Source organism: Cupressus sempervirens, chromosome 1, assembly GCF_028749045.1.
Source record: "Cupressus sempervirens isolate cs-2001-9-10 chromosome 1, ASM2874904v1, whole genome shotgun sequence".
Lineage (NCBI taxonomy): Eukaryota > Viridiplantae > Streptophyta > Pinopsida > Cupressales > Cupressaceae > Cupressus > Cupressus sempervirens.
This window is the reverse complement of record NC_143118.1, coordinates 443,836,062-443,860,853: the sequence shown is the minus strand read 5'-3', so window position 1 is coordinate 443,860,853 and position 24,792 is coordinate 443,836,062.

Here is a 24,792-nt window from a genome sequence, read left to right as displayed (position 1 = left end):
CTCAAAAATTTCTTGCCATTGCTAACAAGCCTTCAAAAATGGATCCACTTGTATAACTTCGTTTTCTTTATCTTTCCTCTCTAAAGCTACTTCAAGAGTACCCTTTGAATTATCTGGGTCAATTTTATTAACTAAATCATGTATAAATCCCCTCATGATTTCATTCTTCTTTCTCAACTTAACCAATTCATCTACATCTTTATCTAATTGATTAAACACTTCTTTAATTTCAGTGGTGATCATCAATTTAGCCATGTCAATAATTGGATTTCCAAGCAATACTTCTTTGATCTGATAATCATTTTTTGTCAAATACTCAATATCTACATGTAGAGGAGGGACAGAAATATGAGAAAAAAAGGTCCTAATTTCTATCTTTTATAATGAAGGCCAATTTATGTGCATTACCCTTAGGTAATTCAGGATTCTTGAGAGCTTCAACTAGTTCTCTCATTCCCTCTTCCTTACTATAATAGAGTTTCCTTTTATACCTAACTATCACCTCTTTCCTCAACCACCTTTGAATATATTCCATTAGAGACTTAGATGAATAGGGGGTTTCTTCAACTAGACCCTTTACCTTATCACTCCTCTCTAGAGTCCTTTCCTTTTGTAAGGTATCTATATTAGGCATCCCTATATCTATTGAGCCCTCTATCCTTAACTTTGCATCTTGAGAATTCTTTTGGGGTTCTTCATATATTTTCCCCTCCTTTGATACTTCATTAGTAGATCTTTGTTGTGGTTCTTCTTCTTGAACTAGTTGCACATGTTGTTCATTGATTGGAGGGAGACGAGTAGTTGTACCTTTATCCACTAATGATACATCTTGAGCTGGTGATAGCAGGGCACTGAGAGGCCCTTGTGCCTAAGGTAGAAATTAAATCCAATCCTTTTGTGGAGACTGATTTGTTAGTGTATCCCCTATCTGATCACCAACCAATTTAGTACCCATTGGCATGAAGTCAAAATTTGACATATTTTAAATACCCATGTCTTGACACTCTTGCTCATCAATTCATTTTTGTAACTCATCCTATAAAGTAACAACCTAAATAGGTTGTGTAGGAATAGATGGAGGAGTTATAGTGGAACTCCTTCTTTGTTTTGCTTTAGTAGCCTTCACTAGACTAGTCCTTTGACTTAAGGGAAGGTTATCCTCTTCTTCTTTATTATCCTATTCTTCTTCTTTTAGAATAAATTTTGGGACTAATGGAAAAGGAATAACCTTTCTTATCACCTTTTTTCAACTTGTCCTTTTAATTGGAGTTTTCATTTTTTTCTTCTTGGGAGTTGATGGAGAGGTTCCTTCCTCCTAGGTAGGCAAAGACACTTCCTATGCTTCTTCTTCAGCTTATTGCCCTGGTTCTAGTAGTGGCATAAACAAATTTTCTTGAGTCTAAATGACTTCTTGGGTTTGAGTCCTTTCATCTTCGAGCTCAGATCACTATGGAGAAAATATTTTCCTTTTATTATTTCCCTTCTATGCCTTGAAGTACCCAACTTCCCTATTGTGTTGATACACTATCTTTGGCCTAATTGGAGCTTGGGTTGTGAATGTTGGTACTATAACCTTTGCTTCTCTACCTTTCACCGGGTGGCTATAGCTTGGAAAACTACTATTTGTAGAACTTGATCTAGTTGAATGGTCTCTTAATTCATTTCTTGGTCAACTAGATGATTTGCCTTGCCCTATGATTGATATTTGCATTTTCTTCTCTATAAATTTCTACATTCATGATAGGTCAATCATATATCTTATCTCAATTATTTAAGGGATCTAAGACCTCTTCAGTATCTTCTTGTACAATCTTTAATGGGACCTTTATTTTCAAGGCAATGATTGCCAAATAAAGATTTATCCTACAATAATCCCATATCCAGATATCATAGTCATCTATTGCATTCATCCACTGATCCTCTATGACATCTTCATGTTTGAACTATTTTCTTGCCAAGTACTAAACTCTACCAATGTTGTCAAAATATGGACAAGGGAATTTATAATCCTCCAAGGGATATTGATCCCATTCTAAGTCAAAAGTTGTGATATCCTACTTCTACTTGACACCAAATGAACTAATGGTGATGGGTCATACTTAGGTCTTCTTATGCTACTTGTTGTCATACAATTTCTAGCAATATGAGTCTATCACATGGATACCTAGGGAGCTTCTTAGGATTTATAGTTGTTCCTACTACCCTTAAGTAGGTGAATTTCCTGAATTAGATGTAGTAGGTGCCTAATTCTATAATATTTATTGTTGCCTCTTCTAACATCCTTTTTCAATAGTCTCCCTCAATGAACTAGATGATTGCAAAAATGAAGGCATCATTCACTATTTTGTATTCCTTGCTATGATCCAAGATTTTTTTCTTCACTAGCTAGGGTATAGCACATAAGCCATGCATCAACATCTTATAAGTTGCCCCTTTTAAATAACCCTAGGTAGTATGTAATTCTTGTTGCTAATAGATACACCAAATAAGATGTCATATCGAACCTTAGGTCATTTTTTACCACCACCAACTATTCATCTAAATTCTCACTAAGAATTTTGGCCTAATCAATTTGCATCTATTCCATTCTGATGGTTTTAATGAAGTGCACCATCCATATGTTTAAGTGTCCCACTACTAGTAATCCTATGATTATGCTTAGGAACACTATGGAATGTTTGATATCATCATTCATATAACCTCTTGTTATATCTACTTTCCTTTCTTTTCCCCCAAGAGGTGTTCTATCAATGATATATGAAGATTGAATAATCTTCGTGGCTTCCTGTTCATGATCTCTATACCACCTTTCTACTAGATGATATGTCAGTCTTATATACTGATCAGCCCTTGGAAGATGGAAAAATTTCTCAATGTTCTTGGGCCTCAGATCTAAGATGATCTCCCCTTTTTATTCTTTTCACCACTCTTTCCTTTGAAAAATAATTCTTTGCTAATGCCATAACTAGATTAGAAGATTGTTTTAAAACTAGGTGTAAACTTGCATTTAATAAACCTAATCTTATAAATGAAAACACCATTGGGGGCCTCTCATTTGGTATGTTACATTTAAAACCAAGAATACATTCTAGTTAATATGGCCTAACTCAATGTCTTGAATCTTTGAATTCACATCCTAGAAGCATGATTTCGATGGAACACCTTGAAATTTGAAGACACAAGTTTTAGAGAAATCTTTGTAACAAGAGAGAATGAAAAGGAAGAAATTTTATCTACGCAAAATAGACATACATTATTCTATAAGGTTGAAAACAAAACCTTTAAAAAACCCTAGTTATGGAAAAAACAAATGTAGAATGCAAAACTATGACAAAACTGGCAAAAACCCCTATTTTATACTCTGTAGGAAAAAATTTTGGTACACCTTGTGCACCTTAAGGGTGTGCTGGGTGTGCCTTTCCTCCTAAGAAAAATATCAAAACTTAAGGGTGCACACATAGTGCACCTTGTCAGGTGTGCTAGGTGTGCACCCTTAACTATGTGCAAAGAAGTGGTTGTATTAAACAAGGGTGCACACATAATGCACCTTGTGTGGTGCACTATGTGCACACCCTTATAGTACTTAGGATGAATTTGTCTTTGAAGGGTGTGCATATGTGACCTTGTCACTAAGGTGAATGTTTAAGTTTTTTCAAAGTTTTATTAAGTGTTTTTTGTGAGAAAAAGTGCACACCTTGCACACTTTGGATAGGTGTGCAAGGTGCACACCTTCTAACTTAGTGTTTTGTGTGTAGGTGTTGGATATTAGTGCACCTCTATAGGTGTGAAGGTGTACTATAGGAGATGAAAAGAAAAGAAAAGTAACAATAAAGGAAGGGTCCCAAGCTTTATAGGCCTTGGATAGAGTGCACCTTTGGAGGTACACACCTATGCATGTGCACAAGTAAGCACTCCCAAAGGGAAGTGATCCTTCAATAATGCACATAGTGCACTAATGCACCTTTAAGGGCATGATAGGTGAATTATGTGTGATAGTGCACACCTTTTTACTTAAAAATCACTTTTCTCCTCAAAGTCTCTAGTTCCTAGTAATTGGGTTTTCAAGTAGAGGGCCAAGCTAGGCTTTGACACTAGGTAGGACCCTAAAAAAGACTCAAACTCTAGACTAGGGTTCTAGAAAAAAAAATTATGCTAGGGGGGTCCTTATTTCTAGAATAAATAGGGTGTGCATTGTGAAACCAAACTAGTATCCAACTTGATTTTCTTCTTTCAACTCCCTTTGTGTTCAGTAAAAGATCTTCATTAATAGCCTTAGTTTCATTGTGATTCTCATCTCATTATCCAAAAATCTCCCTGATTTCATCTCTAAGTTTTATTCTTATTTCCTCTACATACCAATTGTAGAAACAACTATAACATCTCCCTTTGTCATATTATAACATGATCTCTCTCTCTCTCTCTCTCTCTCTCTCTCTCTCTCTCTCTCTCTCTCTCTCTCTCTCTCTCTCTCTCTCTCTCTCTCTCTCTCTCACACACACACACACACACACACACACACACACACAGAGTATCTCACGTATAACTTATCCCTTTACTCATGTTTACTATATTAATTGCAAAAACTCCCCTTCTTTGAAAATAATACCAAAAACACCTTAATCTATCTCATACATCTTTATCATGTAAATAACTCCATGTCACTTCTTGCATCAAGTTGTAATATATTCTAATGAAAGTATTTGATGCAATGATCTATCTCTAGCTTGGGTAGCATTAGTTAGGGGAACCACCCCTAATTTACCTCTTAGATATTCATGAGCATCCTTAGGTAAAGGTTTTATGAATATATTAGCTATTTGTTCCTTTGTAATGACATACTCTAATTTTGCTTCCTTGTCTTGTACCAACTCTCTCAAGTAATGATATTTGATAGGAATGTACTTGGTCTTAGTGTACATCACAAGATTCTTAGATATGTTTATAGAACTTTTATTATCATGAAAATAGGTTTAGTGATTTATTCCTTCATTCCTTTCAACAATTGCTTGATCCATACTATGTTAGAACAATTAATTGTCACTCCTACATATTCAAATTCTTCTTTAGATTGAGAAATTCAATTCCATTTCTTGTATGTCCAAGAAAGAAAGCTCCACCTCTTGTAGTCTTTATGTCATCAACATTTCCATCCCAATCTACATCAATGTATGCTTTCAGTTCAAAATTGACATTTTTCTTGTCATATAGTAAATGGTCATCTATTCATTTCAAGTATCTCAATATCCTTTTTACAACCATCATGTGATTCTCCTTACGATTTGTTAAAAAAAGATTGTCTAAAATGTGAAACCTACAATCATTATTTTGTCAGTGATGTCAAACTTTCTACTTTCTAGTAAGACAACTATTTTTTGGTTTGAATGCTATCATTGATTTATTGATAAAGATGACTTAAAAAGAAAGCATATCAAGAGTACATAGAGAAAGATTGTGTTATATGGTATATAAAAGGAGCACTAAGACCAAGTAAGACATTGATGACATGATGTATTATTGATCCACTTAAGGCTAAAGTGAATGCTTACTTTAGATAAGTCAAGAAGAAGTACTTTTATAAAAACATTGTCTACCAAGCCTGACCAAGAAAATAGTGTATAAGCCAAGAAAACTTAGTTAAAGTTGAGAATAATTCAACATATATCAAGTGTTAAAAAATAAGTAGGCACTAAGTGTCAAAAAATTAGTAAGCATTGAGCATCAAGGAAATAATAGTGGAGACCAAGAAATGAAGACTTAGTTGATGATGAGCAATCTAGTGTGGATGTCGAGTGACAAAAAAAGAGTTTAATAAAAGATTCAATGAATTTGAGACAAAAAAGCTAAATTCTTGAATTTTGAAAAGCACTTTGAAGATATTTATGATGATATGTAGACAAAAAATTCAAGATAAATGGTTTTAAGATGAACCCAATGAGGATTGTAAGATAGCTCTCTAGAGGGAACCTAGTGGAAAGAGGGAGGATTTGATGAATTTGACCTAACGCTAAGATGGATGATTGTGATTAAGAAAAAAAAGATCATAATTATCTTTATAAGGGGATCTAAGGCCCCAAGAAAATGAGAGTCTAAGTGTTGTTAAGAAGCTAGGTTTGTTGCTTCATATGGTGGCCAAAGGGATGAATTTTTAATTGCTATACTGAGAAAAAAGGCTTAAGGAGTTGAAGGCTTGAAGGGTGAACAAGATATCAAAGATTAAAAGTATGAATGCTAAGAAGAATGGAGGACTGAACAAAAGATCTATAATCTGCAAGTGAGTTGTGTTTTATTATCAGATCAAGTCCTACTGCTACTTTCTAATCATTGTATTACTTTGGATAAATCCTTTGGATTAAGCATGACCTAATAGTCATTTGTAAATCTTTTAACTAGGTAACATTCTAATTGAATGCCCTAATCCTCTAACAAGAATCACTCTTAATAGAGTGATTGAAATCCTTTAATTAAGGTCACATTTAACAGTGTGCATTTTAATCTTTAATAGGGTTGGCTCCTCACAAGGAAAACTTCAGAAGAGTGAAAATTGGTAGCATGTTACTAGTGTTTTAGCCAAATTGGGTTTCCTAATTAAATCCTTATGTCAAATTGTGTGAATGATCTTTCTATGTTTTATGTTTACATTACTGCAAAGTTATTTTTACTTAGGACAATGACCTACTAAGTTATGGAGTTATTCAATGATCAAATCAATGCATGCACTTATATGTTTGCTGAGAATTGAAAAGTTTTATTTGTGAATTTGGACCTTGGATAATTGATTCACCCTACCTCTTGGATATTTTAAATATTCCAACATATATAGCATGTTATTTACAACAGACTAAACATAGATCAAGTAGCAGGAATTGTTGCAAGATTCTCATCTCAACCTAATATTTTTATGTCTCAATGGTACTCAAGATTTAGGTTTATGGTACAAAAATAAAGGAGAGTTTAATTTGAAGGTACATACATATGTATATTGGGGAGGTAATATTGATGAAAGGAAAAGAACAAGTGGTGAAGCATTTTTCCTAGGAGAAAGACTAGTTTCATGGACTAGTAAGAAGCAAATCTATATATTAGAGTTGACTGCATAAGTGGAGTATGTGGAATCTACAATCAATTGTCAACAAGTTAGGATGAAAAAAGTTCAAGAAGGAATACAAGAAATAGTTGAAGAATTTGTTGTTATACATTGTGACAATACTAGTGCTATCGACATATCCAAGAATCTGGTAATGCAATAAAAAACCAAACACATAAAAATAAAGTATCATTTTATGAGAGACCAAGTAAAGAATAAATAAGTTAGACTAGAATATATTCTAACCAAGAAACAAGTTATTGATATATTTTTAAAAACATTTCCAAGAGAGAGTTTTGAGCACTTGAGGAGAGAAATGGGAGACTAGAATATATTCTAACCAAGGAACAAGTTATTGATATATTTTTAAAAACATTTCCAAGAGAGAGTTTTGAGCACTTGAGGAGAAAACTGGGCATTCTACCCCTATCATAAATTAACTAAGAAGTTGTAGTGTGCATTGGTTCATGAAGAGCCTAATTTTTTTTTTTGTATGGACTGGTGTAGATAGTGGCTCTGCATGAGTGGAGTAGTCTAATAAATTAATTACATGAACATAATATTCAAAGTAAATTAGTAAAAGGTATGAAATTTATTGCATTGTTGTCAAAGCTGAAGAAATTTGGTAATCAAGGGAGTCGATATGGGAAGAATTGATGAAGAGACAGAGATAATAGGATGAAGAGAAACAAAATGATAGATCATATTGTATAGGGGTGTATGGGGGTGATTAGTTTTATGACACATGCTTATATTATTTTTTCTCAGTCTTCCTTTAATGTTAAATGGGGAGATTGTTGGAATAATTGATTTACAAGTTGCTAATAGACTAAGAAAAGCTATGTATATTTTTTATTAGTTATACTATTTTTCATTGATGTTAAATGATTGATGTATTATTTAATGTTGTCACTAAATATTTAGTAAGTCTATTGGTTGGATCACGATGAACCAAGGAGGAAAAAGGAAGGCATCTTATTAGGTTATAGCTTGAATGATGAATGGAAGCAATTTTAGGTGATTGATTATCTTATCAGATTATCAAAGAGATAGGGATTATTGATGAAGTTGTATTTTATTAGTGAAGTAGGAAAGTCAAGTATTTTTTTAAGGTTAAGTAATATAAGAGTGTTTTAAAAGCTTCTACACAACTAAATAGATGTCTTTGTTCTCATCAGATCTAGGTTCAGGGCTTGTAAAGTATAAAAGGGCAAGGAAAAACAAGGAAGAGAGAGGGGGGGGGGGGGGGGATTGGGGGTGGAGAATGGAAAAGAGCTATCATAGTACATCAAGGAAAAGTGTGTTAAAGGAGATAGGATAATAGTGAAACACATATTTTTACATTGAAGAGGTTCATTGGATCTGATATACAAATATAGTGAAAATCACGTATTACTTTTATTTTTGTTACTTTCTTACCATTATAGTAGTCTAAATCCCTTAGAAGGGTGATTTTAATTAGTCTATTGTAAAACCTCTAACAAGGTGGCATTCTTAGATTAGAGTATTGAAATAATTTAATAAGGTTACTCCTAGTAGAGTAAAGATCTTAATAGATCTAGCGGAAAATATTGTAACAAGATACACTTAACCATGTTTTGTAACCATTAATCAAGAAAGCTCCTCACAAAGCACATTCTAGAATAGTACAATATTTGTGAGTACCATTCTCACACTATGGTATTAAGCCAAATTGGGTTTCCACAAGATAAATTTTGGTGTTACTATTGTGCAGATGACTATACTATTTATTTTTGTTTAATTGTCAATTAACTGATAAAAACACTATAGGTATAACTAAATATTATTTAAAAAATTGTTTGAAAGTTAAAAGAAGTTGTTATTTTAGTGATTACTGATTCACCCCCCTAACCTACCCACCCCACATCCCCCCCCTCATAGAAATCAATCCTATAACTACAGATCCATGGTAAAGATTAAAAATCATACTTACAACATATATTTAATCTTCTAAGAACATTATATAGAACATGACCAAATTCAAAGAAAGTTCTAAACATCATAACCTAGCAAGGATGCATATGATAAGGGAAGAAATGTTTCTAAACATGTTAAATAAAATAAAAACTTAGTTATTCAATTACCTTCAGATGGTTTCCAAATAGATAGGTATCACTATGTTAGTGTGTGTTTTTAGGTGCTTGAAATTTCATTTATGCTAGTGTTTGTCAAGATATAAAAATCAAGGTGCATGATCCATAAACTTATCTTTTAGAATAGCCCAACTGTACTCATATTATCTCCAAACCTAACTGATACTAGTCAAGTTTAAAGGGATATTATATCCTCCACCCCTAAAATTTCACTTGATCTTGTTATCAATTATATAGTTATTTAACCAAGATAGTCTATCTATTCACAACTAAGGATATGTAAATCTTAGAAGTCAAATTTATTATAAGGATTATTCAAATGTATATTTTTATCTATGTCTATTTTGATGTGTTGTTTAAATTTACCCTCTTACATTCTAGGTTGTTTTACATCCTTACTAGACCTTATGGAAAAATCCTTTCTTCTTAGTTATATTAAAATGATTGTTCATGTATTGACAAAATTTAAGAGACCTTTATTTTTCACAATCTTCAATATTTAGAAGACATATGAAGACAAAAAGTGTAATTATATATTCATAATTGATTCATGGGGTACTATATCTTAACTTCCTATTCAAAAACTAATTTATATACAATTTCCTTAAATGAGCTTCAAGACCTTAGTTTTCTCAAGGGTAGATATTACAAATCTAAATCATGATTAAGATTTTATGCAAGGAAATTCATATAGTATTGCAAAAAATCTTATAGAGAACAAACTTTATTTAGTTAAAGGTACTTATTACTATTTATGGAGGTAATCAGAAATAGTTTCTAAGAGATTTTGTATATGTGTATCTCCTGGGTTTTGAATATTTAAGGAGTTATTTCTTATAACATTTCTATTCATTAAATATCACACATCCCTTGGTGGGATTTTATACTGCTAATCTATATTCATGGTTAATTATCATATTATTTTCTAGAGGAAAAATATTATCTCAACTAGCATTTTCTTTTTATTACCATTCCAAGTAGCTTTTGTTGATCTCTAAGCCTATGCCATCTATTAGTGTTCAAACACTTAGTGATTTACTAGGCAAGATTACAAGGTCATCATTGCAATTGATTTTTCTAGTAAAGGCTAAGGATACAATACTTACACCAAGTAGGATAGTGATTGCCAATAATTTAATTGAGATTGAGCAGATATATGGGTGAGGTAATAGAGTAAGACCCAAGCAATACAATGGAGACCAACCATATTGATGAGTTATAAAGAACTGACAAAATAGATATATAGAAGCTGAGTAACAACCAAACATTAATTTAGTGGAAAATCTTCACCTTTTGGTGATCCTATCTCATGGGATGATCATCATTTGGAAAATAGCACATGTAATGTAGGTCAACTACGTTGCTGGATATTTATCAAATTTAGGTCCAATGCCCATGGTAGTCACTCATTAGTTATCACATGATTGGTTAAAAATATTGGTCCAATCACTAATGTAATATACATTTTCGATACAATTATTTTAAAAAAAATTCTATCCTTTGCATTTTGTTTTTTATTAGACAACATTCTTTCACCATTACTACAATCAAATAATTTTCCCTTAGATTGGGTGTCACCTACCATTTTCCTAACGTGTGTCAACCACTAGCTATATTTAGCCAACTATTTCCTATTGTGGGCTTTTATAGGAAGGAACATTTTTCCTACATCTGACATTCCCTCTTGTTAATCCTATGTAATTCATCGACCTAGTTTGGAATATAAGATATTATTATTCTACACAATTTTCTCTTTTCTAGTCTAGAGTCTGGCATTTCTTATTGTTGTCAAAGTTTTAGAGTGTTGAGTGCATTGCCTATTGACTCATGGACCGTGGTTTTCATAAAAGGTAAGTGATTTTTAATTTATTTTTTATGTGGATAGTGGTACTAGTAATGATTATTTCTTAGTTTTATTGTCCAGTGTCCACTAGTGACTAGACATTTCACATGCTAAGATAGGTTTGCAAATTTTATTGGGTAGTACCGTAGATTGTAGTATCATAGTAGTAGTGCCCTTCTTATGAGAATCAATCATATTATTATTCTTATATGTAGTCTAAGTAGTCTACTATCACTATTTGAGTCTTTTGTTCAACAAAAGATGATTTATATTTTGCAATCTTTATCAGTTTGCAATGTGAAACAAGAGGGGTAATAGGGGTTCTACTAGGATATTTGAAAGCCAAGAGAGTCCACCATTACCAAAACATAGAACCATATCCACATATTTTGGTGGTAGAAATGTTGGCAATATGCAAGACACAAGTTAGATCTCAAGTGCTTATTGAAAAAGGAGATTCATCATAAATTGGAGACCATATTGAAGAAGTTCAAGATGGTGAACATAATATCTTAGTTGAGGATGAAATTGAGCATGATTTGGAAGTAGGGATTCACAAAATGATATTATATACTTGGAGTTGGTTAATGACTAGTTGGGTGAGGAAACCAAAAGTGATTCCATAAATCATGTTCATGCACAAAAGGGGAAAGGAAAATTGGAATAAAAAATAGATCGATCTTGCTAGGATATGTCCAAAAGAAATTTTAAATTATAATGGATGGAAAAGTACTAGTTCATTGAACTAGTGGCCAATCCAATTAATGGTGAACCTCCTATAGAATGCATATGTAATATTTGCAAAGAGATAATAGAGAAGGAGAAAAGGTTAGAGCTTAAACTTAATACCATGGAAAATTATTTCAGTAAAGTCTACAAAAAAAAAACTATAGATGGAGTCGAAAAATTTGTGCTAACTTGGAAAACAAAGGATAAATATCTACATATGAGGAATGCTGAAATATGCAAGTGACACAAGTAATTATAGGAGAAGTGGTCTACAGTAAAAGTAACTACTAAAGATTTCATTGGAAAAGCAATGGAAGTGCAAAATATGGGAAAAGTAGTTCAATTAAGTGTGGCCTTTTATATTTTGAGTAGAGGATGTCTTATGATAGAATACCTTTCAAAAATTGCTTTATTACACTTTTTTAAAGTTTGAAACTATCTAAATGGTCACTGGTTAGTAAACAATGGGTGGGATGGGCTAGTTGTCTTGCATAGGTTTAAAAAGAAGATATGAATGAAAAAATAAAATACTCAAATTTCATTGCATTTTATCTAAATTAAATTACAACAATTTATAATACTTCTTGGGTGTGCATGGATATTTATACTATAAATGATCTTTGTCGTCAACCATTTCTACTATCTATTGCTAAATTGAATTGTAGTGTGACAGGTTGAAAATTCATATGATTTATTAAAGAGTACTCTAATTGAATGTGGAGGTTTGGATAACATGGAGATCTCCAAAAAGTTGGTGTGTGTTGGAGAAGATGGAGCTTTGGTTATGCAAGCTCATAAAGGAAATCTTTGCAAAAAGATCAAAAATTATTTGACACCTTACGCTATTCCCATTTATTGTATAGCCCATCACATGAATCTAGATTTTGGAATTGTCAGTGATTTTGGTAGCGTAAGTAAAATAGAATCTTTAATCAAAGAGATTTACCAATACATTTGTCAAAATCCAAAACAAGTTTGAGAATTTCAACACTTTCCTCAAGGACTTACTCATGGGAAGAAGCTTCTTAAAGACAATGATACCATATAGATCTATTTAGATGGACTAGCACATCAAGTATTCTCTGAATATCCATCATTTCTTGGACTAATTCACTTTGTATGCAAAAAATTCTCTTAGCTATATTTAAGTCTAACTAATGTTAAGATACTCTTAACTTTAGCAACTATTCTCCCCATGCTATAGGACATGAGAAATATTATGAAAAAGGTTCAACAAAGAACTATGTACATTGTAGAATATAATAAGTTGCATAAAATGGCATGTAATAGCTTAGATAATCTATATTGATTACTAATATTAAATGAATCAAACTTTACAAAGTGGATAGAAATCATAGATTTGAACAATCCTAAGAACTTTTTACATATTGGTGCAAATGATGAGGTATGTGCCAAGGTACATGGATTTGACATACCAATGCAGCACTATGCCCACATCGACCCTAAAATCTAACCATAATGAAGTAGGAAGTGAAGTAGAATCATAAACAAAGAAGGTACTTTCACATGTTACAAGTGAAGACTTCAAGAAGATCAAAGACTCTATGCTTGAATATTTCAAGTGAGTTTGTTACAATTTTTCATTACAAATTAGATTTAGATTCCCTCCAAAGGAACTACTTGAAGCAATGTCTATTATTTTTCCTCAGTATTATTCTCTAAAATGTCTCACTGATTTTTGAAGAAGGATGATGACATTGATTTAGTAATTTTACAAACCTAAAGTAATCAATAAAGTAACTATAAATGGAATTTGAGATGAATCTTGACTAGGAGATCAATCAGATTCTTTTGCAAACATAATGAGGGAAAAATATAATCTTATGGAGAATCCAAATAAAGAGGGAGTGGCAACAAAGCTTTAGAAAATTCTTGGTTGGAGAAATCAGTTGAGAGAGTCAATACCATAATATTTCAAGTTACTGATTTATGTTTGATAATGATATTGTGAAGCAGGAGCATTCTGGGTGTAAGGGCAATCTTGCATCACCCAAAAATATTTTATTTTCAACCTTTTCTATTTTAATAATGACTAGTAGACAAGGTGGTTACTATGTATAGGAACTTGTTATTTTTAGTAAGTTTTTTATACAAGCTTAGAATGGTCTCATTTTCTATAGGAAGGTTCATTTTAGAGATATAAGTCTACCATAAAAATCTCATTGCTCTAGCTTAAGTATCAGAGAAGTTATTGTCGATTTTCAGGGGAAAAATTTGCAAAAAAATCTTCAAGTTCACCATTGGAGGCCTTAGAGTGTCTAGATGAGGTCCATAACTTAATGGAAGGGCACTAGTGCAATTCTAAGCCTATAAATCAAGAGCTGACATTTTCAAAAAGTGGTTATAATAGCCAATCAGATTAATGGTTCATGAGTTATGGCCTTCAAATGTTAGGCTACCGAAATTTCTAAAATAATTTGTCAAAGATGTATTTCACTAACTCTATGTGTATTGTTAAGGTCTGTTAGTCCTAGGTATAAAGTTTGAGCATCTAGAACCTTCCCAACTGGCATAAAACTGCCTATTTAAGAAAGGCTCGAAATTGTCTAGGACAACTTTGGGTGATAGTTTGCAACACTATCTTGCAAATTATTGTAATGAAGGTGCCCATTTGGGTTAGCATATTTTAATTGAGAATTCTATAATTCTGTATTTGTGGCAATAATAAGAAGTTCACATTTTGTTCTCACATTTGTTATTGTTTCTCTATTTTTGTTATGAGTTTATGGTATTAAGAGGTGTCCCCTACCTCATATTGGGATTAATGGAGGATGAGAGAGTTTTTAGTACTTTTGGCTTCCTAAAGTCAAAGGTTAGAAATACATCAAATGAAAATTTGGATAATTGTTTGAGGTCTATAATTCTAGGTATGAGGTAGATAGTTTCCCTTATGATAGGGCTCTCAACATTTGGAAAAACAAATGTGGAAGAAGAGGGATGGCCAATATTTCAGACCCAAGTGGAAATGGTTGTGGTGGTGGTAGTGGTGATGGTAGCGGTTCATGTCCTAATACTAGAATTAATAGAGATGATGTTGACTTTGGCATGCATACTAACATTGATATTAAATTTGAAGAAAACACAACAAGCAATAAAAATTTATATGCGATAAATGAGGAGGATTTTGATGATAGTGATGTTGAGCCAGTCCAGGTAGAGTGACAACAATAGAACCTTCTTAACTTCAAGTTCTAAAATCTGCATGAGTCAAGTAGTAGGCTAGTAGCTCTGATCTAAGACTCTATGTACTAATTAACTATGTTTGTAGAAGTTAATTTATAACCTTTATTCACTGTCCTTTAATAGATGCTTAATTTTTTTTTAAAATGTTGATGTTACAAACTTACATGAGATTTTCATTAAAACTAGTTTTTACTTTTAGAATCTACACTAGTTGGGATTTTCATTGATTGTATTTTTGAAACATTTTGAGATTTTCATTGATTCTAGTTTTAATAAAATAATACATGTTGAACTTGAGATTTTCATTCATTCTAATTTTTGGACATTTTTAGATTTTCATTGATTCTAATTTCTTTAAGAAATTGTAACATTATGCATTTAACATGATAAGATTTATTGTAATATATATATATATATATATATATTTATAATTATAAATTAGCCTATAACATAATACATTTAACAATTACAAAAAATTACAACCCTTTGCAAATGACTCAATGTCAAATGACCCTAAATTCCCTTTTACAAATACAAGGGAGCAACAATAGTTGTAGGTCAGTTTGTAATTGTATATATAATTAGATTATTACTACATAATACATTATGTGTGTACAATCACATTAAAAAATGTACAATTTTTTCAAGTAGGAATACATAAATTTTTTCCATTCACTCTATATCGCAATAGTATGCTAGTGCCTGGCTATCCAACTATCCTGATATGCTGGCTCTTTATTCCTATAATAATTAACATTAAACAAAGTTCAAATTAAATCCAAAATTTGAAATTAAAGAGCAACAAGTAACAAAACAATTATAGTACTATCACTTACTAAGTTGTTACTTCTTAGTGCTATCAACAATGATTGTCACTGACTGTAACAGTAATAATTTAAGATGACCTTGCTCCAATGATGTTCTTTAGGGTGCTCCATTTTGTGTCATTTGAAAGCTCTATTTTTTTGAGGTTGTAACTAAATAGTTCTAACCTCATCAATAATGAATACTTTGAAGATATATTTTTACATGAATTGAAGAATTTATCTATAACTGCATTCATCGTTGATAGTGGTTTGATGCAACTTGCAATTCTTTCTGGAGTGGTTTCCTCAGGAATTTTTCCTAAAGAAAAGTTCATTGTGTTGTACAACATTTTCATGTAATCTTCTTTTCCAATGAATTTTTCATTTGAGTAAGCTAGACTTGGTAATCCAAAATTTAGCAAGTTCAATATTCAATGGTTCATCTTCATCAAGTCTCTCGAAGTAGATTTGAGAGCTTCATCTATTTCCTTTAATTGTTCACAATTGTGACATACAACAAAGGTTATTATAGAGGCATCCAAGCAATTGTTTATCCTTTGGTTTGCCAAATCTCTATCACTAGATCTCTATACTTTATTCAATATTTATTTAGTGAGATTTTTTAAGGAATTAGTGAAGATACTTCTTTTACCCTCAACATCTTTTTTTACATTTTCAAAGAAAACTCTAAGATTGCTATTTAAATCAAACCATTCAAACAAACTATCATTGTTCTTCATTATTTTGTCTAAATTTTCTTGTTTGATAAGCTTGAATGTGTTTATTATAGTATCCTTCACATGATGGTCTTCAAAATATGCTATATTTTGTACAATTACGTTCTCCATCATTTTCTTCATTTCAAACATCTCTATTTCACTCTTTTTTTGTATTTCCTCTAGTTTCCCTTGCCAATTAGTTTCTCTCTTCCTCCCATCTTCCAATTTCTTCTTTAAATATTGGATTGTCTTTGCAGTAGTTACCTCTTTTTTCTTCTCATCCTTAAGTTCCCCATTTAAATCATAGAGTCTTCTTAGTGGACTCTTTCTTTTTCTTTGCATTGTCCAATTCCTTCTTCAAATCATGGAATGTTTGAGTAGACTCCTCTTTCTTTGCATTCTCTAATTCCTTCTTCAAATTTATGATTTTCTTTACAGTTGACTCCTCTTTCTTCTTTGCATTCTCCAATTCTTTCTTCATATGGTGGATTGTGTTACTATTTGCAGTAGCACTAGACTCTGTTTTCTTCACATTTTTCAATTAATTCTTCAAATCAAGGATTATTTTTGCAGTTGAATCCTCTTTTTTCTTCATATTCTCCAATTGCTTCTTCAAATTATGGATTGTGTTTGCACTAAACTACTCTTTTTTTCTTCTCATTCCCCAATTCCTTCTAGGAATTATCAATTATCCTTGCCTTAGACTCCTCTTTTTTCTTTTGACTCTCCAATTCAATCTTCAAATTATTATTTTCCTTTATAGGAGAGTCCAAGTCAGTTTTTAATTTATTGTTGACCGGTGTATTACTCTCTATAGACTTGAACAATTGTGTAGTAGAGACTTTTTCATGCTGAATTTATTTTTTGCACTCATCCAATTTTTTGGTCAAATTTTTCAATTGTTCATTTATCTTTTCTTGGTAGACAATTGCCTTTATAGAAGAAGAATTCTTTATTCAATTTTGCAATTCTTTGAACCTATTGTCTGCTACTTTCTCCTTGGCCTTCACATTATCAAGGTCTACCTGTAACTTTTCCATTTGCTTTGTAAGCCTTTTTTTTCCCTCTCCTCTTTCAAAAGTGTAGAGTAGACCATTTTGTTGCTCTATTTTGATATATTAATTTTGTCAATATTTTCACTTGTAGAGAAATCCATTTGAAGAATGGTAACTTGTAGATCATTATGATTTATTAGATTTTTTAGTGGATTATTATCTCTAGCCAGGGGCATAATAGCCATGAAGTTCATTATTTTAGTGTTTGGATCATATGTTGGAAATATACTATTAGTAGATCCTTGACACAACTACATCACTTTTTAAAGTCTTCATAATTTTCCTATTTCTTTTGCTTGTCTAATCAAGCTTTGAAACAAACTCCTTAAACTAAAATCTAGGTTTGCTGGCACAATTGAGTGTTTGAAAGTTGAATTATTAGTTGTATTGTTGTATGCTTCTCCAACTCTAGTTAAACTTACTCCACCTACAATTATATTTTGATGATTGCTAATATACCGAAGATGGCCCATTTCAAATCCTATCATTTTAGGACTATTTTCAGGGTTTTGTATAGGATCTACTAGTGCATACATTGATGAAGTAACCACTGACATTACTTTTGCTGTAATTATCATAGTTTTTAAATTTTTTTCACAGGGTCCATCCATGCTATTTTCAGTGCTAGTGCTGATGGGATCAACTACGACTAGATTTGAAGATTAAAAAATATTGTGTTGGGATGATCTTCATAAGTAGAATTATAATATTTTTTGTCCTTTCTAAATGAATCTTCTTCAATCTCATTGGAGATTCTAATGATTGGTTTACTTCCTCTTTTGGGTGGGTTTGGTACTAGAACTAGATTCCAAATCCCTTCACCACTTGCAACAATGGGCCCTATACCTGGATAGCCCATTTTTTGTATCATAGTTGCCCCTTTATTAGATGTTTTTTAATAGAATCACTCATTTGAAGATTAAGAATATGTCTACCCCTAGTTGAACTAGAATCATGAATACCTTGAATATCTCCATCAGATTCGAGGTTCTTCTATCTTTGAATATCACTATCATTGTAACTACCAAAATCATATAGTATAGTTGGATGCTCTTTATTCTAATAATTGTTGAAAAGTTCATCCTCAATTTCTTTAAAACTTGATGATGTCTTTGGTTCACCAAAATTCTGCCTCTTTTTTCAAAAATCAGTCATCTTGGTTTGACACCAAAATTCAGATGTGCATGCCTCTATAGTTGATTTTGGCATAGACCTCTTAGAAGGTTGAGATGTTTTCTTGTAGAAATTTAAGTATGTTAGAGGCTTTGATTGGTGTGACTCTGATATGTGCAATGTCGTAATTTGGGATGACAATTCTTGCATTGAAATATTATTCTTTGTTGCATGTTTCTCCATCTCTTTCTTAACCTCATCCCATGAATCCTTATTTTTTAAACTTTTCTATCAATGGAATCTCCTGATGTTGATATTTTATAATAGATTTCCCATTAGAAATAAATCTTTTTTTAATTATGTTCAGTGGATCCTAATTTGAGTGACTAACAAAATCAAAGCCAAAAAAAGTTATCAATTCATTTGCCACTTTGAAAGCCTTTCTCTCAGATGTGAGGCCTCCAATTGTGAAAGACAAGGAATGAAATATCATTTTATTTTGTTGTAGAAGTAAAGAGTTCATCTATGCTCTCCATCTATTGTACATATTCCAATGCAAAAACCATTTCGATAACATGCATTGGAAGTTTGCATGGTTCAACTACTGAGCTATAAAACATTAAGACATTGTACTCTTCCATGAAGAACTAGTCAGCTAATTGAATTTGACTTCTGAGTTGAATGCAATCTTTACAAGACACAGGCAATCTAGGCATCAAAGTGCCTATGATTTTTTGGTAAATAGGTTCCAAAAAGAAGCCTACAAAATGGTTGTAGTTATTATTGTTAGCAGTCATCCTCATCTTATGTGTCCACTCATATACTAGACTTGGAGTATTTGATTTCTTTTGGGTTTTCTTATCAAACTTATTGACCTCAATATCAAGCTTGTTATTCTCTATCTCAAATATTCGGCAATGCTTTGCTAAAAAGAGGTAGCATAAGTAACTAGTGAACCTAAATGTCTTTGTCTTGCCTACAGTTGTACTTTGTTTCATAATTAGTAATTGTTGTTGCATAGATTCAACAATGTGTTCAACAAAACTATATTTTACATCTACATTCTCAACTAACTAACCTTGACAATGGATATTATAAATCATTTCAAGCACATTGGCCCCCACTTCCTTGTTACTATCCAATCCGAGACAAAATGATAACAAAGAAATAGTATTCTAAACACATGGCACAAAATAATCATACTGATCAGGAGGCTTATAGTCTATGTATAGTGTAATGGTAACACTAGTATGATCAGTAGACAAATCTAAGTTTATTAAACCTTTAATATATGAATCTTAAAAAACTCTATCCATTTTTTCATAAGCCTAAGCTAGTTTATCCAAGTCAATGCACTCATCAAAGCTTTCTAGTTTAAACCCTAGCACTAGGTCTAATAGAGTGAAAAATTCTATCTTAGTTTAGGATAAAATTTCCTCTTGAGTGTTTTGGTTTATAATTGCCTTTCTATTTTTATCATAATTTTGAGGCATAACATTACAATTTTAGGGCAAGGGAATACTTTAGGTATAGTGAGGTTTGCTAATCTAGTAACCAAAGTAGCTAGTTTATTTGTATGTGCATGAATACTTTTTTATATTTGTAATAATTTCTCCTCTTTTTTGGATCTTTCCACTTATTAAACAATGAATATCTAATTCTCATGATTCCCAAATCTCTATGGATAACAAGATACAAAATATCATGACATTCATTGGTGAAGCTTGGGTTTGTAGCACTTTCTTGAGTTCTATAATGTCTTTCTTTTTCTTTATGCTTGCACTCATACTGGAGGTTTTTGACTTTGTTTTACCCATGCTTATAACTAGTTATTACACAAAATTCTTCTTCAAGCCCTATTTAAAAAAATTGTAAAGTATAAACCTAAGACAATAAGAATCAAGATTTCTATTCCTACAAATTACACAATTTTTAAAAAAAATTTAAATACCTAGAATCGAGAATCAAGATTCAACAATACTGGTGCTAGTAGATACTTAGATAATTGGTGTTGTCTTATGATACTCAAGTTTCACACTTTCAATCTTCAAAAAAAAAAATGGAATTTACTCATTCTTTGAAAAGTTGAAATTTGAAAACCCTATCATGTCAGACTCTCAACTTCAAGAACTCTGAACTTTGTACTCTAAAAACATAGAAGGTTAATAGTTAAAAGTTAAAAAATAAGTATTAAATAATTAATGATTTTAAGAACTTTACTAATTCTATGTATAGTGTACATGTAAATGACATGAAGACTTAATAATTTACATAACTAAAATAATAAAAAGTAAAAATTTATTACATTAATATATGTTTGAATTTTGAAATTTGTTCATTTTAAATAAATTAATTAATAAAAAATGAACTTAATAATTGATATGATTTTGGGTCAATTTGTGGAATATTATCATTGTTGTCAAGAGTATCCACAATTGTGACACTTTTCAAGGACATGTGTAGTGATTCTAGATGTTTCTTGACCATAATGACAACATTCCCATGATTTACTGAAAATTCATCTTGAGCCATTGATCTATCTTGTACTTAACAATCACCAACTCAGGATTAAGTAATAATTTTTTTAAAGACTAGACATAATTATTATTAATATTAACTAAGTCATGACACTTAATTGAGCTTTACAATGATCCGACACATGTCACAATTTTGGATGAATCTAGGCACATGGGAAATATTCCCAAAATTAGCCTAAAATTCAGCTCAGATCATTGATCTTTGTTTTAGTCAATGGTTGGGAGTTAGGACTTATACATAACTAATAAGAAATAATCTTCGATTACACATGTCTTGATTTTGTGTAGAAATAAAATTTAACTTTAATCTTTTAAAATTTGGCTCAAAATAGAGCTGAAGTTGATCTATTGTTCATTAAATAGTCCAAATCAAATCGTGAATCATTAAACCTTTTGCATAACTATTATTAATTATTTGAATTATAATTTTAGGGGAGAGGACCCAATAGTAGAGCGGGGTCCAAAATTTGACCACCCTATCATGAACATAGAGTCCAATCTTCCAAAACATTTTTACTATATATTGTAGTTAATGATCTATTTAACATATAAAAAATCCAAATGTTGATAAAAAATATACCAATACTTGAACACATGAAAACTTATAAATGTTATAGAAATAAATAAGTGTGTGTGTGTGTGTGTGTGTATATATATATATATATATATATATATATATATAAAATTTATTTTTTAATTAATGAGTGAAGTAAATAAGTTTTTGTCTCACATAAAAATTAAAATATCATAGCTATTTCTTATATGTGTGTCACTCAAACATAATATGCTCAATTAAATAAACATTGATATCTTAGTATACAAATACTACTCTTATGTGTACAACTATTGTGGTAACAATCTACATGCACAGAGTAAATCATATCAATAATGTGCCTCATCACAATATAAAAGGTGAATACTAATAAATGTTTTGTATTTTTTAATGAAATGTGTGAGATTGTCAAAAACTTTTAGTGTTCAACTAATGCTCCCTTTGTGTTGGTTATAGGTTGTATTTTATATAATAATGTGTTATTTTTTATAACAACAAATAAATTTTTTTTGTTGAAGTATTTGTCATTTTGTGTTATTTATAAAAGTTATATATAAAAAATATTTATGATTAATAATAACTATTATGTCCATTTAAGCTACATATACGTTTTAGATTATGGTAAAAGTAGGTTTTGAAGGGGCCTCGAAACCCTTTTAACAAAAATAAGAAAGATAGGCAATTAAGACCACCAGGAACAGTTCTGAGACCTACTGAAAAGTAGAATGAAAATTAGGTTTTACAGGGACCTGAAACCACTAGCAAAGTTCAAAAAAAATATCCAGGTTTTACAAGGACCTGGAACCTGAAATAAAGTTTTACCAAAAAATAGAACAAGAACCAAATACAAAAACCAAAAACATAGACCAGAAAAAGGACCTATACATAAATAGAAACAACACAAAAGACACAAAGCTTATATTGTAGTTTCGTAATCATCTTGACAACCTCCTTCCTGATCGTAACAGTGTTCTGAATGGAGTTGGCAGCCAAAGTTGTAGCAGCTTGCAAGGCTTTCTTCCTTGAACTCTACCTTGTCCTCTTACTCGGGCCCTCTGAAGAAATAGTATCTTCATTAACTCTTTTTCCAAGGCTAGTTGCAGCGGCACAAATGTTTGATGTTATCTGCTCCATTTTTGTACCACTTTCCTTGATGAGCATTCTAAGATTTGACACATAATCTTTAAGTTTTTTAGGGATATCTTCCATTTGCACCTCCAAGTGATTAATTATGGCCCGATTAACATCCTGGTTGTGTTGCATTATTTCCACTTTCTTCTTTAGCCCCATAATTTCATTATAGATCCGAGAATCAACTTGGAGAATAGAGTCCGCTTTGAGCTTGGCAGAATCTAAGAAGGAAAGCTTGTTGTCCCTCGGCGGTGATGTTGGAATAATGATACATTTGTCATTAGTTACAACACTTATTTGATTCTAAATGCTTACCAAGTTCATCACTATGTTTACAATTCATACCGAGCATTCGTTGGTTACCAAGTATGTTCAGTAGTGTTTACTGAGTCAGGAAAGTAAATGAAGGATTTAGTATTTACCGAGTCAGGAAGGTAAATGAAGGATTTAGTATTTACCGAGTCAGGAAGGTAAACAAAGGATTTAGTGTTTACCGAGTCAGGAAGGTAAATGAAGGTTTTAGTGATTACCAAGATAGAAAGGTAAAAGAAGTATTTAGTGCTTACCAAGTGAATCGTCGGAGTTAGTTTCTACCGAGTGACACAATGTTTACCGAGTCACCAATGGTTACCAAGTTCCAAGCTACTCAGAATGATTAGTATGGACTGTACCCCTGCTCTTATCGAGTACATGACAATGCAGTGTATTGAAGTGGATGCCGAGTGTCAGAAGGTCACCGAGTGAGTTTGAGGAACTTGAGTTTTCTACTATCTGGCTGACTCAGTAATGTTTTGTCCACTTGTGTTCAACCGACCTTGTTGCTGTAAATATTGGAATGGTATATATGTAATGTATTGTGCCATTTGCAATAGAGTGAAGTAAGAATGTAATTGAGTGAATTGAAAGAGAATTAGCAGCAGAGTATTCAGCAAGGTTATCAAGGAGCAGCAAAGATATATCCATCACATCAAGTGATCAGTACATAAGATCTAATCAGCAAACCAGTTGCAAGCAGATCCACTGCTTCATCTTAATAGGTGAATCAGTTTGTAAATCCTTTAACAGGGTAGACTTAAAAGTCTTTTGTAAATCTCCTAATAGAGTGCATACTTCATTGTATGTTTGTAAATCCTCTAACAAGGTGGATCTAGCTGTCCTGCTTGCTCCTGACAGGGAAGATCACCAGAAGTGATCATTGTAAGCCTTAACTAGCCAACTTTATACTGTAGTATTGAAGTTTCATGGGCATCATCCCCACCCCAGTTTTACTTTCAAATTGAAAGGTTTCTAGGTCACAAAATCAGTGTGTCAATCTTTTCACGCGTACAGTAAAGAAAATGAATGAATGGTGAATTTGTTATTATGCTGAATTGGTTTAATTTTTTTAAAGTTTACTGATTCACCCCTCCCCTCTCAGTAACCTTGTTAGTCCTGAATATTTCCAACAATTGGTATCGGAGCATTGTGGTTCTCAGGATAAAGTTTAAACAACTTGAGCAAAGATCAAGGACAATGGAGATATTCAGACTTGACAAAACTATTGAGAATGAGAAGCTAGATTTGGAAATGGCCATGATACAACTCAAAGAAGAAAAAGAGCATCTTTCTCTATCCCTAAAAATAAGGAAAGATCTTGCAAAAGAAATGAATGATCATCAGTATACTGAAACAAAAATTGAAGATCTCATCCCATCAAGTAGTTAAAATGAAGCTAATGAGGCAGACAAGGCAATCAAAGAACTTCTACAAAAGAATGGATCTTTGCAAGAAGAAGTAAGGATGCTAAGATTGGAACAAGAATATCAATCAATAAGATTTTGTGAAATTATGGAGCAAAGAAACATGATGCAAGAAGAAATAGAAAGAAGGGACAAGAAACTCAAAATCAATCCCTTGAACATGAA